The sequence below is a fragment of the Hyla sarda genome, unplaced genomic scaffold (genome assembly GCF_029499605.1).
Source record: "Hyla sarda isolate aHylSar1 unplaced genomic scaffold, aHylSar1.hap1 scaffold_2099, whole genome shotgun sequence".
In the NCBI taxonomy this organism is placed as follows: Eukaryota; Metazoa; Chordata; class Amphibia; order Anura; family Hylidae; genus Hyla; species Hyla sarda.
This window is the reverse complement of record NW_026608763.1, coordinates 1-13,342: the sequence shown is the minus strand read 5'-3', so window position 1 is coordinate 13,342 and position 13,342 is coordinate 1. Positions and strand designations below refer to the sequence as shown.

The 13,342-nt window shown below is 46.1% G+C and overlaps 5 non-coding genes and 1 pseudogene across 5 annotated transcripts; all 6 read right to left on the bottom strand.

Moving 5' to 3' along the window:
* Positions 1 to 1,838: 1,838 nt before the first annotated feature.
* LOC130319098 (U2 spliceosomal RNA) lies at positions 1,839 to 2,029 on the bottom strand. Its single transcript, XR_008865496.1, has one exon. It is a non-coding gene; the product is annotated as a U2 spliceosomal RNA (small nuclear RNA).
* A 2,094-nt stretch (positions 2,030 to 4,123) lies between these two features.
* On the bottom strand, positions 4,124 to 4,314 carry LOC130319096 (U2 spliceosomal RNA). Its single transcript, XR_008865495.1, has one exon. It is a non-coding gene; the product is annotated as a U2 spliceosomal RNA (small nuclear RNA).
* A 2,099-nt stretch (positions 4,315 to 6,413) lies between these two features.
* Positions 6,414 to 6,604, bottom strand: LOC130319095 (U2 spliceosomal RNA). The gene has a single exon (XR_008865494.1). It is a non-coding gene; the product is annotated as a U2 spliceosomal RNA (small nuclear RNA).
* A 2,092-nt stretch (positions 6,605 to 8,696) lies between these two features.
* On the bottom strand, positions 8,697 to 8,887 carry LOC130319083 (U2 spliceosomal RNA). The gene has a single exon (XR_008865485.1). It is a non-coding gene; the product is annotated as a U2 spliceosomal RNA (small nuclear RNA).
* Positions 8,888 to 10,955: 2,068 nt separating this feature from the next.
* LOC130319071 (U2 spliceosomal RNA) lies at positions 10,956 to 11,146 on the bottom strand. The gene has a single exon (XR_008865474.1). It is a non-coding gene; the product is annotated as a U2 spliceosomal RNA (small nuclear RNA).
* Positions 11,147 to 13,236: 2,090 nt separating this feature from the next.
* LOC130319094 (U2 spliceosomal RNA) lies at positions 13,237 to 13,342 on the bottom strand (annotated as a pseudogene; the record flags this gene model as incomplete).

Below are 13,342 nucleotides of genomic sequence, written 5' to 3'. Positions count from 1 at the left end.
CTGGGCTTAGGATCTGCATAGGAAACACACACACAAGCACACACCTACCTTTGTTGCCTGCAGATGCCTCCTTGGCTGTCCCCAAACGGTATCAAACCAACACCCACGGGAAGCTGTAAGCATAGAGGACATGCCTGCACCCCATTGGACTTACCTGTGTGGGTGAAATCCGGGTTATTTGACAACCTATGGCGGTGATGGTTCTGCTCAGGCAGAGCAGTGCTGATGCTCCTCATAAAGCTGTCGCTGCTGTGAAGGTTCTAGGTGACATCACAAATCCCTTTGGTTACATACACAACAAAGCTGGGTTGTTGTTGTTTACACTCTGCAAGGCCTGTGGAAGTGAGTGACATCATAGCACTGTAGTTCTGAGGGTTCAAGATGGATGCAACAATCTCCTGTTGCTTCTATGAAGGCCGTAATAGACGACATCACCAAACAGCTCCATAGTCACATACACAGCAAAGGAGAGATGTTGTTTACACCTAGTGATGTCAGTGGTATTGAGTGACATCACAGCACAGTGCTAAGGCTCCTGGGCCTGGACACAGCAGCGGCTGCAATATCTCAACGGAGAATACGTTTATATCTATGTGTGTGTGTGCGCATATATATATATATATATATATATATATATATATATATATATATATATATTTCTCCGCCGAAATCACTTTTAAACCCATTTCCACCTTTTTTTCCCTTCTCTTCCTCTTACTTTTTTTTCACGTTTTTTTACGTTTTTCTCCTTTTCGCCTCTTTTCTGGGCGTATTATTCTTCTTTTTCTTCTTTTTTTTCGTCTAATGCATACCCCATCAGTGCAGCAATGCTTATTCAATACCGCCAGCAGATGGAGACACTGGGGGATAATTTTCTAAGGATTTATACTGATTTTTCCTGTCTGAATTTGTCGCACAGAAAGTTGCAGGCCAAATATGTGTGACATTTCTGCGACTTTAGCTTCTAGAGCATTTTTACAACATTATACATAGGTGCTGAATACATAAAAAGCGACTGTTCAGCGACAGACAAGTCGCATCGGCTGAAAGTAGGCCAGAATGTCAGTCCATGTTGGAGCAGGTTTAGATACAGTCTAAAGCATAGATCTCAAAGTCTGTGCACAGAATTTAGCAAGGGCCTCGCACCTTCTGATGCATCAGGTAGGTGCACAATAGCATAGCCTAACCCTCTGTACTTTGGTCTATATTGATGCGGGACATAGACAGCCAGCTGATGACCAATCCATTAGTGCAATGGATGGCTGGAAGCATTTGTCTTTGCCTTTGCAATACCACAGAAGCAATGCATGGTCAATGTACAGCAATGACACACCTGTGTGAACAGCCAGGAGACCCCCCCCCCCCCCCCCCCATGTTATGTTACATAGTTACATAGTTAGTACGGTCGAAAAAAGACATATGTCCATCACGTTCAACCAGGGAATTAAGGGGTAGGGGTGTGGCGCGATATTGGGGAAGGGATGAGATTTTATATTTCTTCATAAGCATTAATCTTATTTTGTCAATTAGGAACATTCAGCACCCACCCGCTATCAAGGCAGCTGCCTATCATGTCATGCCCTACCTGCACAGGTGTGCTGGCTACTCAAATGATCCAATTAAGGAGGCCATTTAGTCAGCAGCAGCAGAAGTCCTGTGCCTGGACGCTCCAACAGGGGCCAGACACAAGCAGAAGCAGAAGCAGCAGAAGCAGCAGCAGCACCACCTTTTGTTTTTTGGCTGCAGCAGCAGCAGCAAGGCCCACAGGGCTGGCTAGCTGGCTAGCCAGCAAGCAGGTAGCAATGAAAGTAGGAATCTTTCTTTTTAACCCTGTAAGGGGGTGGTGCACTGTACCCGAAGATACTGCCATATCGGGTCAATGCATAGGGCGACGGAAGCAAGCTTCGAAATCGGCCCCCGTTCTCAAAAATCCATTTAATATATGGTCCCCAGATAGGGGACGTATCAGATATTAAACTGATAAGAACAGATACTACACTTGATCTTAGCCAAAAGGCCGAGAAGCGATAACCGTGAAAGGGGCGGGCCCAACAAGGTCCCCTTCATGGGCACTATCACTGCTTGCTGTCAGGGAGGCTGCCAGACAATTTTCCATGCACACTCTGGGCTGGGGGGCAGTCAACCACCAGTACACACAGCAGAACCTAAACCCATACCATTATTGCTAAGCAGCAAGACAGGGGCCCATTGCACTCCCACGGGGCCTTTTTAAATGCAATCCATAACCCGGATTTGCCAGGAACCCTTCTTACTCCTCCTACTTGCATGTGACACTGGGCTTAGGATCTGCATAGGAAACACACACACAAGCACACACCTACCTTTGTTGCCTGCAGATGCCTCCTTGGCTGTCCCCAAACGGTATCAAACCAACACCCACGGGAAGCTGTAAGCATAGAGGACATGCCTGCACCCCATTGGACTTACCTGTGTGGGTTAAATCCGGGTTATTTGACAACCTATGGCGGTGATGGTTCTGCTCAGGCAGAGCAGTGCTGATGCTCCTCATAAAGCTGTCGCTGCTGTGAAGGTTCTAGGTGACATCACAAATCCCTTTGGTTACATACACAACAAAGCTGGGTTGTTGTTGTTTACACTCTGCAAGGCCTGTGGAAGTGAGTGACATCATAGCACTGTAGTTCTGAGGGTTCAAGATGGATGCAACAATCTCCTGTTGCTTCTATGAAGGCCGTAATAGACGACATCACCAAACAGCTCCATAGTCACATACACAGCAAAGGAGAGATGTTGTTTACACCTAGTGATGTCAGTGGTATTGAGTGACATCACAGCACAGTGCTAAGGCTCCTGGGCCTGGACACAGCAGCGGCTGCAATATCTCAACGGAGAATACGTTTATATCTATGTGTGTGTGTGCGCATATATATATATATATATATATATATATATATATATATATATATTTCTCCGCCGAAATCACTTTTAAACCCATTTCCACCTTTTTTTCCCTTCTCTTCCTCTTACTTTTTTTTCACGTTTTTTTACGTTTTTCTCCTTTTCGCCTCTTTTCTGGGCGTATTATTCTTCTTTTTCTTCTTTTTTTTCGTCTAATGCATACCCCATCAGTGCAGCAATGCTTATTCAATACCGCCAGCAGATGGAGACACTGGGGGATAATTTTCTAAGGATTTATACTGATTTTTCCTGTCTGAATTTGTCGCACAGAAAGTTGCAGGCCAAATATGTGTGACATTTCTGCGACTTTAGCTTCTAGAGCATTTTTACAACATTATACATAGGTGCTGAATACATAAAAAGCGACTGTTCAGCGACAGACAAGTCGCATCGGCTGAAAGTAGGCCAGAATGTCAGTCCATGTTGGAGCAGGTTTAGATACAGTCTAAAGCATAGATCTCAAAGTCTGTGCACAGAATTTAGCAAGGGCCTCGCACCTTCTGATGCATCAGGTAGGTGCACAATAGCATAGCCTAACCCTCTGTACTTTGGTCTATATTGATGCGGGACATAGACAGCCAGCTGATGACCAATCCATTAGTGCAATGGATGGCTGGAAGCATTTGTCTTTGCCTTTGCAATACCACAGAAGCAATGCATGGTCAATGTACAGCAATGACACACCTGTGTGAACAGCCAGGAGACCCCCCCCCCCCCCCACCCATGTTATGTTACATAGTTACATAGTTAGTACGGTCGAAAAAAGACATATGTCCATCACGTTCAACCAGGGAATTAAGGGGTAGGGGTGTGGCGCGATATTGGGGAAGGGATGAGATTTTATATTTCTTCATAAGCATTAATCTTATTTTGTCAATTAGGAACATTCAGCACCCACCCGCTATCAAGGCAGCTGCCTATCATGTCATGCCCTACCTGCACAGGTGTGCTGGCTACTCAAATGATCCAATTAAGGAGGCCATTTAGTCAGCAGCAGCAGAAGTCCTGTGCCTGGACGCTCCAACAGGGGCCAGACACAAGCAGAAGCAGAAGCAGCAGAAGCAGCAGCAGCACCACCTTTTGTTTTTTGGCTGCAGCAGCAGCAAGGCCCACAGGGCTGGCTAGCTGGCTAGCCAGCAAGCAGGTAGCAATGAAAGTAGGAATCTTTCTTTTTAACCCTGTAAGGGGGTGGTGCACTGTACCCGAAGATACTGCCATATCGGGTCAATGCATAGGGCGACGGAAGCAAGCTTCGAAATCGGCCCCCGTTCTCAAAAATCCATTTAATATATGGTCCCCAGATAGGGGACGTATCAGATATTAAACTGATAAGAACAGATACTACACTTGATCTTAGCCAAAAGGCCGAGAAGCGATAACCGTGAAAGGGGCGGGCCCAACAAGGTCCCCTTCATGGGCACTATCACTGCTTGCTGTCAGGGAGGCTGCCAGACAATTTTCCATGCACACTCTGGGCTGGGGGGCAGTCAACCACCAGTACACACAGCAGAACCTAAACCCATACCATTATTGCTAAGCAGCAAGACAGGGGCCCATTGCACTCCCACGGGGCCTTTTTAAATGCAATCCATAACCCGGATTTGCCAGGAACCCTTCTTACTCCTCCTACTTGCATGTGACACTGGGCTTAGGATCTGCATAGGAAACACACACACAAGCACACACCTACCTTTGTTGCCTGCAGATGCCTCCTTGGCTGTCCCCAAACGGTATCAAACCAACACCCACGGGAAGCTGTAAGCATAGAGGACATGCCTGCACCCCATTGGACTTACCTGTGTGGGTTAAATCCGGGTTATTTGACAACCTATGGCGGTGATGGTTCTGCTCAGGCAGAGCAGTGCTGATGCTCCTCATAAAGCTGTCGCTGCTGTGAAGGTTCTAGGTGACATCACAAATCCCTTTGGTTACATACACAACAAAGCTGGGTTGTTGTTGTTTACACTCTGCAAGGCCTGTGGAAGTGAGTGACATCATAGCACTGTAGTTCTGAGGGTTCAAGATGGATGCAACAATCTCCTGTTGCTTCTATGAAGGCCGTAATAGACGACATCACCAAACAGCTCCATAGTCACATACACAGCAAAGGAGAGATGTTGTTTACACCTAGTGATGTCAGTGGTATTGAGTGACATCACAGCACAGTGCTAAGGCTCCTGGGCCTGGACACAGCAGCGGCTGCAATATCTCAACGGAGAATACGTTTATATCTATGTGTGTGTGTGCGCATATATATATATATATATATATATATATATATATATATATATATATATATATATATTTCTCCGCCGAAATCACTTTTAAACCCATTTCCACCTTTTTTTCCCTTCTCTTCCTCTTACTTTTTTTTCACGTTTTTTTACGTTTTTCTCCTTTTCGCCTCTTTTCTGGGCGTATTATTCTTCTTTTTCTTCTTTTTTTTCGTCTAATGCATACCCCATCAGTGCAGCAATGCTTATTCAATACCGCCAGCAGATGGAGACACTGGGGGATAATTTTCTAAGGATTTATACTGATTTTTCCTGTCTGAATTTGTCGCACAGAAAGTTGCAGGCCAAATATGTGTGACATTTCTGCGACTTTAGCTTCTAGAGCATTTTTACAACATTATACATAGGTGCTGAATACATAAAAAGCGACTGTTCAGCGACAGACAAGTCGCATCGGCTGAAAGTAGGCCAGAATGTCAGTCCATGTTGGAGCAGGTTTAGATACAGTCTAAAGCATAGATCTCAAAGTCTGTGCACAGAATTTAGCAAGGGCCTCGCACCTTCTGATGCATCAGGTAGGTGCACAATAGCATAGCCTAACCCTCTGTACTTTGGTCTATATTGATGCGGGACATAGACAGCCAGCTGATGACCAATCCATTAGTGCAATGGATGGCTGGAAGCATTTGTCTTTGCCTTTGCAATACCACAGAAGCAATGCATGGTCAATGTACAGCAATGACACACCTGTGTGAACAGCCAGGAGACCCCCCCCCATGTTATGTTACATAGTTACATAGTTAGTACGGTCGAAAAAAGACATATGTCCATCACGTTCAACCAGGGAATTAAGGGGTAGGGGTGTGGCGCGATATTGGGGAAGGGATGAGATTTTATATTTCTTCATAAGCATTAATCTTATTTTGTCAATTAGGAACATTCAGCACCCACCCGCTATCAAGGCAGCTGCCTATCATGTCATGCCCTACCTGCACAGGTGTGCTGGCTACTCAAATGATCCAATTAAGGAGGCCATTTAGTCAGCAGCAGCAGAAGTCCTGTGCCTGGACGCTCCAACAGGGGCCAGACACAAGCAGAAGCAGAAGCAGCAGAAGCAGCAGCAGCACCACCTTTTGTTTTTTGGCTGCAGCAGCAGCAGCAAGGCCCACAGGGCTGGCTAGCTGGCTAGCCAGCAAGCAGGTAGCAATGAAAGTAGGAATCTTTCTTTTTAACCCTGTAAGGGGGTGGTGCACTGTACCCGAAGATACTGCCATATCGGGTCAATGCATAGGGCGACGGAAGCAAGCTTCGAAATCGGCCCCCGTTCTCAAAAATCCATTTAATATATGGTCCCCAGATAGGGGACGTATCAGATATTAAACTGATAAGAACAGATACTACACTTGATCTTAGCCAAAAGGCCGAGAAGCGATAACCGTGAAAGGGGCGGGCCCAACAAGGTCCCCTTCATGGGCACTATCACTGCTTGCTGTCAGGGAGGCTGCCAGACAATTTTCCATGCACACTCTGGGCTGGGGGGCAGTCAACCACCAGTACACACAGCAGAACCTAAACCCATACCATTATTGCTAAGCAGCAAGACAGGGGCCCATTGCACTCCCACGGGGCCTTTTTAAATGCAATCCATAACCCGGATTTGCCAGGAACCCTTCTTACTCCTCCTACTTGCATGTGACACTGGGCTTAGGATCTGCATAGGAAACACACACACAAGCACACACCTACCTTTGTTGCCTGCAGATGCCTCCTTGGCTGTCCCCAAACGGTATCAAACCAACACCCACGGGAAGCTGTAAGCATAGAGGACATGCCTGCACCCCATTGGACTTACCTGTGTGGGTTAAATCCGGGTTATTTGACAACCTATGGCGGTGATGGTTCTGCTCAGGCAGAGCAGTGCTGATGCTCCTCATAAAGCTGTCGCTGCTGTGAAGGTTCTAGGTGACATCACAAATCCCTTTGGTTACATACACAACAAAGCTGGGTTGTTGTTGTTTACACTCTGCAAGGCCTGTGGAAGTGAGTGACATCATAGCACTGTAGTTCTGAGGGTTCAAGATGGATGCAACAATCTCCTGTTGCTTCTATGAAGGCCGTAATAGACGACATCACCAAACAGCTCCATAGTCACATACACAGCAAAGGAGAGATGTTGTTTACACCTAGTGATGTCAGTGGTATTGAGTGACATCACAGCACAGTGCTAAGGCTCCTGGGCCTGGACACAGCAGCGGCTGCAATATCTCAACGGAGAATACGTTTATATCTATGTGTGTGTGTGCGCATATATATATATATATATATATATATATATATATATATATATTTCTCCGCCGAAATCACTTTTAAACCCATTTCCACCTTTTTTTCCCTTCTCTTCCTCTTACTTTTTTTTCACGTTTTTTTACGTTTTTCTCCTTTTCGCCTCTTTTCTGGGCGTATTATTCTTCTTTTTCTTCTTTTTTTTCGTCTAATGCATACCCCATCAGTGCAGCAATGCTTATTCAATACCGCCAGCAGATGGAGACACTGGGGGATAATTTTCTAAGGATTTATACTGATTTTTCCTGTCTGAATTTGTCGCACAGAAAGTTGCAGGCCAAATATGTGTGACATTTCTGCGACTTTAGCTTCTAGAGCATTTTTACAACATTATACATAGGTGCTGAATACATAAAAAGCGACTGTTCAGCGACAGACAAGTCGCATCGGCTGAAAGTAGGCCAGAATGTCAGTCCATGTTGGAGCAGGTTTAGATACAGTCTAAAGCATAGATCTCAAAGTCTGTGCACAGAATTTAGCAAGGGCCTCGCACCTTCTGATGCATCAGGTAGGTGCACAATAGCATAGCCTAACCCTCTGTACTTTGGTCTATATTGATGCGGGACATAGACAGCCAGCTGATGACCAATCCATTAGTGCAATGGATGGCTGGAAGCATTTGTCTTTGCCTTTGCAATACCACAGAAGCAATGCATGGTCAATGTACAGCAATGACACACCTGTGTGAACAGCCAGGAGACCCCCCCCCCCCCCCCCCCATGTTATGTTACATAGTTACATAGTTAGTACGGTCGAAAAAAGACATATGTCCATCACGTTCAACCAGGGAATTAAGGGGTAGGGGTGTGGCGCGATATTGGGGAAGGGATGAGATTTTATATTTCTTCATAAGCATTAATCTTATTTTGTCAATTAGGAACATTCAGCACCCACCCGCTATCAAGGCAGCTGCCTATCATGTCATGCCCTACCTGCACAGGTGTGCTGGCTACTCAAATGATCCAATTAAGGAGGCCATTTAGTCAGCAGCAGCAGAAGTCCTGTGCCTGGACGCTCCAACAGGGGCCAGACACAAGCAGAAGCAGAAGCAGCAGAAGCAGCAGCAGCACCACCTTTTGTTTTTTGGCTGCAGCAGCAGCAAGGCCCACAGGGCTGGCTAGCTGGCTAGCCAGCAAGCAGGTAGCAATGAAAGTAGGAATCTTTCTTTTTAACCCTGTAAGGGGGTGGTGCACTGTACCCGAAGATACTGCCATATCGGGTCAATGCATAGGGCGACGGAAGCAAGCTTCGAAATCGGCCCCCGTTCTCAAAAATCCATTTAATATATGGTCCCCAGATAGGGGACGTATCAGATATTAAACTGATAAGAACAGATACTACACTTGATCTTAGCCAAAAGGCCGAGAAGCGATAACCGTGAAAGGGGCGGGCCCAACAAGGTCCCCTTCATGGGCACTATCACTGCTTGCTGTCAGGGAGGCTGCCAGACAATTTTCCATGCACACTCTGGGCTGGGGGGCAGTCAACCACCAGTACACACAGCAGAACCTAAACCCATACCATTATTGCTAAGCAGCAAGACAGGGGCCCATTGCACTCCCACGGGGCCTTTTTAAATGCAATCCATAACCCGGATTTGCCAGGAACCCTTCTTACTCCTCCTACTTGCATGTGACACTGGGCTTAGGATCTGCATAGGAAACACACACACAAGCACACACCTACCTTTGTTGCCTGCAGATGCCTCCTTGGCTGTCCCCAAACGGTATCAAACCAACACCCACGGGAAGCTGTAAGCATAGAGGACATGCCTGCACCCCATTGGACTTACCTGTGTGGGTTAAATCCGGGTTATTTGACAACCTATGGCAGTGATGGTTCTGCTCAGGCAGAGCAGTGCTGATGCTCCTCATAAAGCTGTCGCTGCTGTGAAGGTTCTAGGTGACATCACAAATCCCTTTGGTTACATACACAACAAAGCTGGGTTGTTGTTGTTTACACTCTGCAAGGCCTGTGGAAGTGAGTGACATCATAGCACTGTAGTTCTGAGGGTTCAAGATGGATGCAACAATCTCCTGTTGCTTCTATGAAGGCCGTAATAGACGACATCACCAAACAGCTCCATAGTCACATACACAGCAAAGGAGAGATGTTGTTTACACCTAGTGATGTCAGTGGTATTGAGTGACATCACAGCACAGTGCTAAGGCTCCTGGGCCTGGACACAGCAGCGGCTGCAATATCTCAACGGAGAATACGTTTATATCTATGTGTGTGTGTGCGCATATATATATATATATATATATATATATATATATATATATATATTTCTCCGCCGAAATCACTTTTAAACCCATTTCCACCTTTTTTTCCCTTCTCTTCCTCTTACTTTTTTTTCACGTTTTTTTACGTTTTTCTCCTTTTCGCCTCTTTTCTGGGCGTATTATTCTTCTTTTTCTTCTTTTTTTTCGTCTAATGCATACCCCATCAGTGCAGCAATGCTTATTCAATACCGCCAGCAGATGGAGACACTGGGGGATAATTTTCTAAGGATTTATACTGATTTTTCCTGTCTGAATTTGTCGCACAGAAAGTTGCAGGCCAAATATGTGTGACATTTCTGCGACTTTAGCTTCTAGAGCATTTTTACAACATTATACATAGGTGCTGAATACATAAAAAGCGACTGTTCAGCGACAGACAAGTCGCATCGGCTGAAAGTAGGCCAGAATGTCAGTCCATGTTGGAGCAGGTTTAGATACAGTCTAAAGCATAGATCTCAAAGTCTGTGCACAGAATTTAGCAAGGGCCTCGCACCTTCTGATGCATCAGGTAGGTGCACAATAGCATAGCCTAACCCTCTGTACTTTGGTCTATATTGATGCGGGACATAGACAGCCAGCTGATGACCAATCCATTAGTGCAATGGATGGCTGGAAGCATTTGTCTTTGCCTTTGCAATACCACAGAAGCAATGCATGGTCAATGTACAGCAATGACACACCTGTGTGAACAGCCAGGAGACCCCCCCCCCCCCCCATGTTATGTTACATAGTTACATAGTTAGTACGGTCGAAAAAAGACATATGTCCATCACGTTCAACCAGGGAATTAAGGGGTAGGGGTGTGGCGCGATATTGGGGAAGGGATGAGATTTTATATTTCTTCATAAGCATTAATCTTATTTTGTCAATTAGGAACATTCAGCACCCACCCGCTATCAAGGCAGCTGCCTATCATGTCATGCCCTACCTGCACAGGTGTGCTGGCTACTCAAATGATCCAATAAGGAGGCCATTTAGTCAGCAGCAGCAGAAGTCCTGTGCCTGGACGCTCCAACAGGGGCCAGACACAAGCAGCAGCAGCACCACCTTCTGTTTTTTGGCTGCAGCAGCAGCAAGGCCCACAGGGCTGGCTAGCTGGCTAGCCAGCAAGCAGGTAGCAATGAAAGTAGGAATCTTTCTTTTTAACCCTGTAAGGGGGTGGTGCACTGTACCCGAAGATACTGCCATATCGGGTCAATGCATAGGGCGACGGAAGCAAGCTTCGAAATCGGCCCCCGTTCTCAAAAATCCATTTAATATATGGTCCCCAGATAGGGGACGTATCAGATATTAAACTGATAAGAACAGATACTACACTTGATCTTAGCCAAAAGGCCGAGAAGCGATAACCGTGAAAGGGGCGGGCCCAACAAGGTCCCCTTCATGGGCACTATCACTGCTTGCTGTCAGGGAGGCTGCCAGACAATTTTCCATGCACACTCTGGGCTGGGGGGCAGTCAACCACCAGTACACACAGCAGAACCTAAACCCATACCATTATTGCTAAGCAGCAAGACAGGGGCCCATTGCACTCCCACGGGGCCTTTTTAAATGCAATCCATAACCCGGATTTGCCAGGAACCCTTCTTACTCCTCCTACTTGCATGTGACACTGGGCTTAGGATCTGCATAGGAAACACACACACAAGCACACACCTACCTTTGTTGCCTGCAGATGCCTCCTTGGCTGTCCCCAAACGGTATCAAACCAACACCCACGGGAAGCTGTAAGCATAGAGGACATGCCTGCACCCCATTGGACTTACCTGTGTGGGTGAAATCCGGGTTATTTGACAACCTATGGCGGTGATGGTTCTGCTCAGGCAGAGCAGTGCTGATGCTCCTCATAAAGCTATCGCTGCTGTGAAGGTTCTAGGTGACATCACAAATCCCTTTGGTTACATACACAACAAAGCTGGGTTGTTGTTGTTTACACTCTGCAAGGCCTGTGGAAGTGAGTGACATCATAGCACTGTAGTTCTGAGGGTTCAAGATGGATGCAACAATCTCCTGTTGCTTCTATGAAGGCCGTAATAGACGACATCACCAAACAGCTCCATAGTCACATACACAGCAAAGGAGAGATGTTGTTTACACCTAGTGATGTCAGTGGTATTGAGTGACATCACAGCACAGTGCTAAGGCTCCTGGGCCTGGACACAGCAGCGGCTGCAATATCTCAACGGAGAATACGTTTATATCTATGTGTGTGTGTGCGCATATATATATATATATATATATATATATATATATATATATATTTCTCCGCCGAAATCACTTTTAAACCCATTTCCACCTTTTTTTCCCTTCTCTTCCTCTTACTTTTTTTTCACGTTTTTTTACGTTTTTCTCCTTTTCGCCTCTTTTCTGGGCGTATTATTCTTCTTTTTCTTCTTTTTTTTCGTCTAATGCATACCCCATCAGTGCAGCAATGCTTATTCAATACCGCCAGCAGATGGAGACACTGGGGGATAATTTTCTAAGGATTTATACTGATTTTTCCTGTCTGAATTTGTCGCACAGAAAGTTGCAGGCCAAATATGTGTGACATTTCTGCGACTTTAGCTTCTAGAGCATTTTTACAACATTATACATAGGTGCTGAATACATAAAAAGCGACTGTTCAGCGACAGACAAGTCGCATCGGCTGAAAGTAGGCCAGAATGTCAGTCCATGTTGGAGCAGGTTTAGATACAGTCTAAAGCATAGATCTCAAAGTCTGTGCACAGAATTTAGCAAGGGCCTCGCACCTTCTGATGCATCAGGTAGGTGCACAATAGCATAGCCTAACCCTCTGTACTTTGGTCTATATTGATGCGGGACATAGACAGCCAGCTGATGACCAATCCATTAGTGCAATGGATGGCTGGAAGCATTTGTCTTTGCCTTTGCAATACCACAGAAGCAATGCATGGTCAATGTACAGCAATGACACACCTGTGTGAACAGCCAGGAGACCCCCCCCCCCCCCCCCATGTTATGTTACATAGTTACATAGTTAGTACGGTCGAAAAAAGACATATGTCCATCACGTTCAACCAGGGAATTAAGGGGTAGGGGTGTGGCGCGATATTGGGGAAGGGATGAGATTTTATATTTCTTCATAAGCATTAATCTTATTTTGTCAATTAGGAACATTCAGCACCCACCCGCTATCAAGGCAGCTGCCTATCATGTCATGCCCTACCTGCACAGGTGTGCTGGCTACTCAAATGATCCAATTAAGGAGGCCATTTAGTCAGCAGCAGCAGAAGTCCTGTGCCTGGACGCTCCAACAGGGGCCAGACACAAGCAGAAGCAGAAGCAGCAGAAGCAGCAGCAGCACCACCTTTTGTTTTTTGGCTGCAGCAGCAGCAAGGCCCACAGGGCTGGCTAGCTGGCTAGCCAGCAAGCAGGTAGCAATGAAAGTAGGAATCTTTCTTTTTAACCCTGTAAGGGGGTGGTGCACTGTACCCGAAGATACTGCCATATCGGGTCAATGCATAGGGCGACGGAAGCAAGCTTCGAAATCGGCCCCCGTTCTCAAAAATCCATTTAATATAT